Raw genomic sequence first — 5,559 nt, 5'->3', positions numbered from 1 at the left:
TGGGTTCCTACCCCCGTTTTTTGGTTCCTACCCCCGGTGTCGCGCTTAAACGGGTCCCCCCGGAAACGAGGCCCCGTTTTTTGGGTTCCTACCCCCGTTTTTTGGTTCCTACCCCGGTGCCACGCTTAAATGGGTGCCCCCTGGAACGGGGCCCCGTTTTTCGGGTTTCTACCCCCATTTCTAGGTTCCTACACCCAGTGTCGCGCTTGAACGGGTCCCCCCGGAAACGGGGACCTGTTTTTTGGGTTCCAACCCCTGTTTTTTGCTCCCTAACCCTGTTCTCGCGCTTAAACGGGTCCCCGAGGTAACGGGGCCCAATTTTTTGGGTTCCTACCCCCGTTTTTTGGTTCCTACCCCGGTGCCACGCTTAAATGGGTGCCCCCTGGAACGGGGCCCCGTTTTTCGGGTTTCTACCCCCATTTCTAGGTTCCTACACCCAGTGTCGCGCTTGAACGGGTCCCCCCGGAAACGGGGACCTGTTTTTTGGGTTCCAACCCCTGTTTTTTGCTCCCTAACCCTGTTCTCGCGCTTAAACGGGTCCCCGAGGTAACGGGGCCCAATTTTTTGGGTTCCTACCCGTTTCTTGGTTCCTACCCCCGGTGTCGCTCTTAAATGGGTCCCCCGGGGAACGTGGCCCCGTTTTTTGAGCTCCTACCCCAGTTTTTTAGTTCCTACCCACCGCGTCGCACTTAAACGGGTCCCCCCGGAAACGGGGACCCGTTTTTTGGGTTCCAACCCCCGTTTTTTGGTTCCTACCCCTGTTCTCGCGCTTAAACGGGTCCCCCCGCTAACGAGGACCCTTTTTTGGGGTTCCTACCCCTGTTTTTTGTTCCTACCCCCGGTGTCATGCTTAAACGGGTCCCCCTGGAAAAAGGGCCCCGTTTTGGGGATCCTACCCCCGTTTTTTTGTTCCTACCCCGGTGCCGCACTTAAACAGGTGCCCCCTGAAACAGGGCCCCGTATTTTGGGTTCCTACCCCCATTTCTTGGTTCCTACACCCAGTGTCGCGCTTAAACGGGTCCCGCAGGAAACAGGGCCCCATTTTTTGGGTTCCTACCCCCGTTATTTCTTTCCTACCCGCGGTGTCGGTCTTACACGGGTTCCCCCGGAAACGGGGCCCCGGTTTTTGGGTTCCTACCCCCGTTTTTTTGGTTCCTACCCCCGGTGTCGCGCTTAAACGGGTCCCACCAGAAACGGGGCCTCGTGTTTTGAGTTCCTACCCCCTTTTTTTGGTTCCTACCCCCGGTGACGCTCTTAAACTGGTCCCCCCCGAAACGGGGCCCCTTTATTTCGGTTCCTACCACCGTTTTTTGGGTCCTACCACCGAAGCCGCGCTTAAAAGGTTCCCCCAGTAAACGGGGCCCCGTTTTTGGGTTTCTACCCCCGTTTTTTGGTTCCTACCCCCGGTGACACGCTTAAACGGGTCCCCCCGGAAATGGGGCACCGTTTTTTGGGTTCCTACTCCCGTTCTTTTCTTCCTACTCCTGGTGTCGAGCATAAACGGGTCCCCCCAGAAACGTGGCCCCGTTTTCTGTGTTCCTACCCCCGTTTTTGGGTTCCTATTTCGGTGTCGCTCTAAACGGGTCCCCCCGGAGACGAGGCCCCGTTTTTTGGGTTCCTACCCCCGCTTTTTTGGTTCCTACCCCCGGTGTCGCGCTTAAACGGGTCCCCCCGGAAACGAGGCCCTGTTTTTTGAGTTCCTACCCCCATTTTTTGGTTCCTACCACCGGTATCGTGCTTAAACGTGTTCCACCAGCAACGGGGTGCCGGTTTTTGGTTTCCTACCCGCGGTGTCGGTCTTAAATGGGTCGCCCCGGAAACGAGGCCCCATTATTGTGGTTCCTACACCCGTTTTTTGGTTCCTACCAAAGGTGTTGCTCTTAAACAGGTCCCACCCGAAAAAGGGACCCGTTTTTGGGTTCCTACCGCCGTTTTTTCGATCCTACCACTGGTGTCGCGCTTAAACGGGTCCCCCCGGAAACAGGTCCCCGTTTTTGGGTTCCTACCCCCGTTTTCTGGTTCCTACCCCCGGTGTCGCGCTTACATGGGTCCCCCCGGAAATGGGGCCCCGTTTTATTGTTTTCTACCCCCGTTTTTTGGATCCTTCCCCGGTGTCGCACATAAATATGCCCTCCAGAAATGGGGGCCCGGTTTTTTTTATTTCTACCCCCTTTTTTGGTTCCTACCCCCGGTGTCGCGCTTACATGGGTCCCCCCGGAAATGGGGCCCCGTTTTATTGTTTTCTACCCCCGTTTTTTGGATCCTTCCCCGGTGTCGCACATAAATATGCCCTCCAGAAATGGGGGCCCGGTTTTTTTTATTTCTACCCCCTTTTTTGGTTCCTACCCCCGGTGTCGCGCTTACATGGGTCCCCCCGCAAACTGGGCCACGTTTTTTTGGATCCTACCCCCATTTATTGGTTCCTACCCCCGGTGTCGTGCTTAAATGAGTCCCCCCGGAAACGGGGCCCAGTTTTTTTGGTTGCTACTCCCTTTTTTTGGTTCCTAAACCCGGTGTCACTCTCAAATGCTCCCCCTGGAAATGGGGCCCCGTTTTTTGGTTCCTACTCCAGTGTCACGCTTAAATGGCTCCCCCGGGACACAGGGCCCCATTTTTTTGGTTCCTACCCCCGTTTCTTGGTTCCTACTCCCAGTGTTGCACTTAAATTGGTCCCCCTGGACATGGGGCCCCGGTTTTTTGGTACCTACCCCCGTTTTTTGGTTCCTACCCCCGGTGCCGTGCTTAAATGGCTCCACCAGGAAACAGGGCCCCGTTTCTTTGGTGTTAACCCCCTGTTTTTTGGTTGCTATCCCCGGTATCACGCTTACATGGGTCCCCCCGGAAACGGGGCCACGTGTTTTTAGATCCTACCCCCGTTTATTGGTTCCTACCACCGGTGTCGTGCTTAAATGAGTCCCCCTGGAAACTTAGCCCAGTTTTTTTGGTTCCTACTCCCTTTTTTTGGTTCCTACCCCCGGTGTCGCTCTCAAATGGGTTCCCCTGGAAACGGGGTCCGGTTTTTTTGGTTCCTACCCCCGTTTTTTGGTTCCACCCCCGGTGTCACGCGTAAGTGGTTCCCCCCGGAAATGGGGCCCCGTTTTTTTGGGTCCTACCCTCGTTTTTTATTCGTACCCCCGGTGTCGCCCTTAAATGGGTCCCCCCCAGACACGGGGCCTCCTTTTTTTGTTTCCTACCCCCGTTTTTTGGTTCATACCCCCGGTGTCACACTTTTATGGGTCCCCCCGCAAAACTGGGCCCCGTTTTTTTGGATCCTACCCCCATTATTTGGTTCCTACCTCCGGTGTCTAGCTTAAATGGGTCCTCCCGGAAACAGGGCCCCGTTTTTTTGGTTCCGACTCCCGTTTTTTGGTTCCTACCCCCGGTCTTGCTCTCAAATGGGTACCGGCGGAAACGGGGCCCCGTTTTTTTGGTTCCTACCACCATTTTTTGGTTCCTACCCCTGGTGTCGCGCTTAAATGGGTTCCCCAGGGCATGGGGCCCCGGGTTTTTGGTTCCTACCCCCGTTTTTTGGCTCCTACCCCCGTGTAGTGCTTAAATGGGTCCCCCAGGAAACAGGGCCCCGTTTTTTTGGGTCCCACCCCAGTTTTTTGGTTACTACCCTGGTGTAGCGCTTAAATCGGTGCCCCTGGAAACGGGATCCCGTTTTTTTGGTTCCTACCCCCGTTTTTGGCTTCCTACCCCCAGTGTCATGCTTAAATGGGTCCTCCCTGAAACGGGGCCCCGTTTATTTGTTTCCTACCCCCGTTTCTTGGTTCCTACCCCTGGTGCCGCGCTTAAATGGGTCCCCCTGGAAACGGGGCCCCGTTTTTTTTGTTCCTACCCCCGGTGTCGCGCTTAAATGGGTCCCCCCAGATTCGGGGCCCTGTTTTTTTGGTTTCTACCCCCATTTTTTGGTTTCTACCCCCTTTGTCGCGCTTAAATGGGACCCCCGGGAACGTGGCCCCGTTTTTTTGGTTCTTACCCCCATTTTTTGGTTCCTACCCCCAGTGTCGCTCTTAAATGTGTCCCCCTGGAAACGGTGCCCCATTTTTTTGGTTCCTACCCCCGTTGGTAGGTTCCTCCCCCCGGTGTCGCGCTTAAATGGGTCCCCCCAGAAACGGGGCCCCGTTTTTTCAGTTCCTACCCCCGTTTTTTGGTTCCTACCCCTGGTGTCGCGCTGAAATGGGTCCCCCCGGAAACGGAACCCCGGTTTTTTGGTTCCTACCCCCGTTATTTGGTTCCTACCCCCGGTGTCGCGCTTAAATGGTTCCCCCCACATAAGGGGACCCAGTTTATGGTTCCTACCCCTGTTTTTTGGTTCCTACCCCCGCTGTTGCGCTTAAATGGTTCCCCCCAGAAATGGGGCCCCGGTTTTTTGTTCCTACCCCTGTTTTTTGTTTCTACCCCCGGTGTTGCGCTTACATGGGTCCCCCCGGAAACAGAGCCCCATTTTTTTGGCAGAAAACCTGCTAAACGGGCTCCAGGGCCCCTGATCCGGAGAGAGTGGAAAACCGGAGAACGGACTCCGAGGGCCCAGATCCAGGTGTGGGGAGCCAGAATCCCTGAAAACTGAATCCTGGGCCCCGGATCCCGTCCCAGAGTGCCGAAAAACCCGGGAATCGGACTCCGGGGCCCGAATTCGGATCCGGAGAGCGGAAAACCAGGTAACCGGACTGCGGGGTCCCAGATTGGGATCCGGAGAGCTGGAAAACCCGGAAAACAGACCCCGGTGGCCCGGATCCGGGTCCAGAGAGCCGATAAAGCCAGAAAACGGATCCGGGAGGCCGGATACAGGTCCAGAGATCCAGGAAACCTTTAAAACAGACTCCGGGGGCCTGAATCCGGGTCCAAAGACCTAGAAAACGCAGAAAACAAACTTCGGGGGCCCGGATCCAGGTGTGGATAGCCGGGAATCCCTTAAAACGGACTCGGGGTTCTGGATCTGGGTCCAGAAAGCCAGAAAACCTGGAAACCGGACTCCGGAGGCCAGTAATCTGGGTCCAGAAATCTGGGAAACCCGGAAACCCGGAAAAAGGATTCTGGGGACCCGGATCAAGGTCCGAAGAGCCGCAAAACATGGAAACTGGACCCGGGGGCCAGGATCTGGGTCGGCAGAGCCGGAAAACCCTGAAAATGGACTCCAGGGGCCTGGATCCAGAGAGCCAGAAAACCCGGAAACCGGACTGCGGTGCCCGGATCCGTGTCCGGGGAGCCGGAAAACCTGGAAACAGTACCCCGGGGGCCAGGATCCGGGTCTGGAGAGCTGGAACCCTGGAAAACAGACTAAGGCGTTCCGGATCCGGGTCTTGAAAGCCGGAAAACCTGGAAACCGGACTCTGGGGGCAAGGATGCGGTTCCGGAGAGTGGAAAACCCGGAAACCATATTCCGGTGGCCCGAATCTGGGTCCGGAGAGACGGAAAACCCAGAAACCGGACTCCGGGTGCCTGGAACTGGGTCCGGAGATCCGGAAAACCCAGAAACCGGACTCCGGGCGCCTGGAACTGGATCCGGAGAGCCGGAAAACCCGGAAACCGGACTCTGGGGGTCCGGATCCGGAG

This window comes from Alligator sinensis, unplaced genomic scaffold (genome assembly GCF_000455745.1).
Source record: "Alligator sinensis unplaced genomic scaffold, ASM45574v1 scaffold767_1, whole genome shotgun sequence".
Taxonomy (NCBI): Eukaryota; Metazoa; Chordata; order Crocodylia; family Alligatoridae; genus Alligator; species Alligator sinensis.
This window is presented reverse-complemented; position numbering follows the sequence as displayed.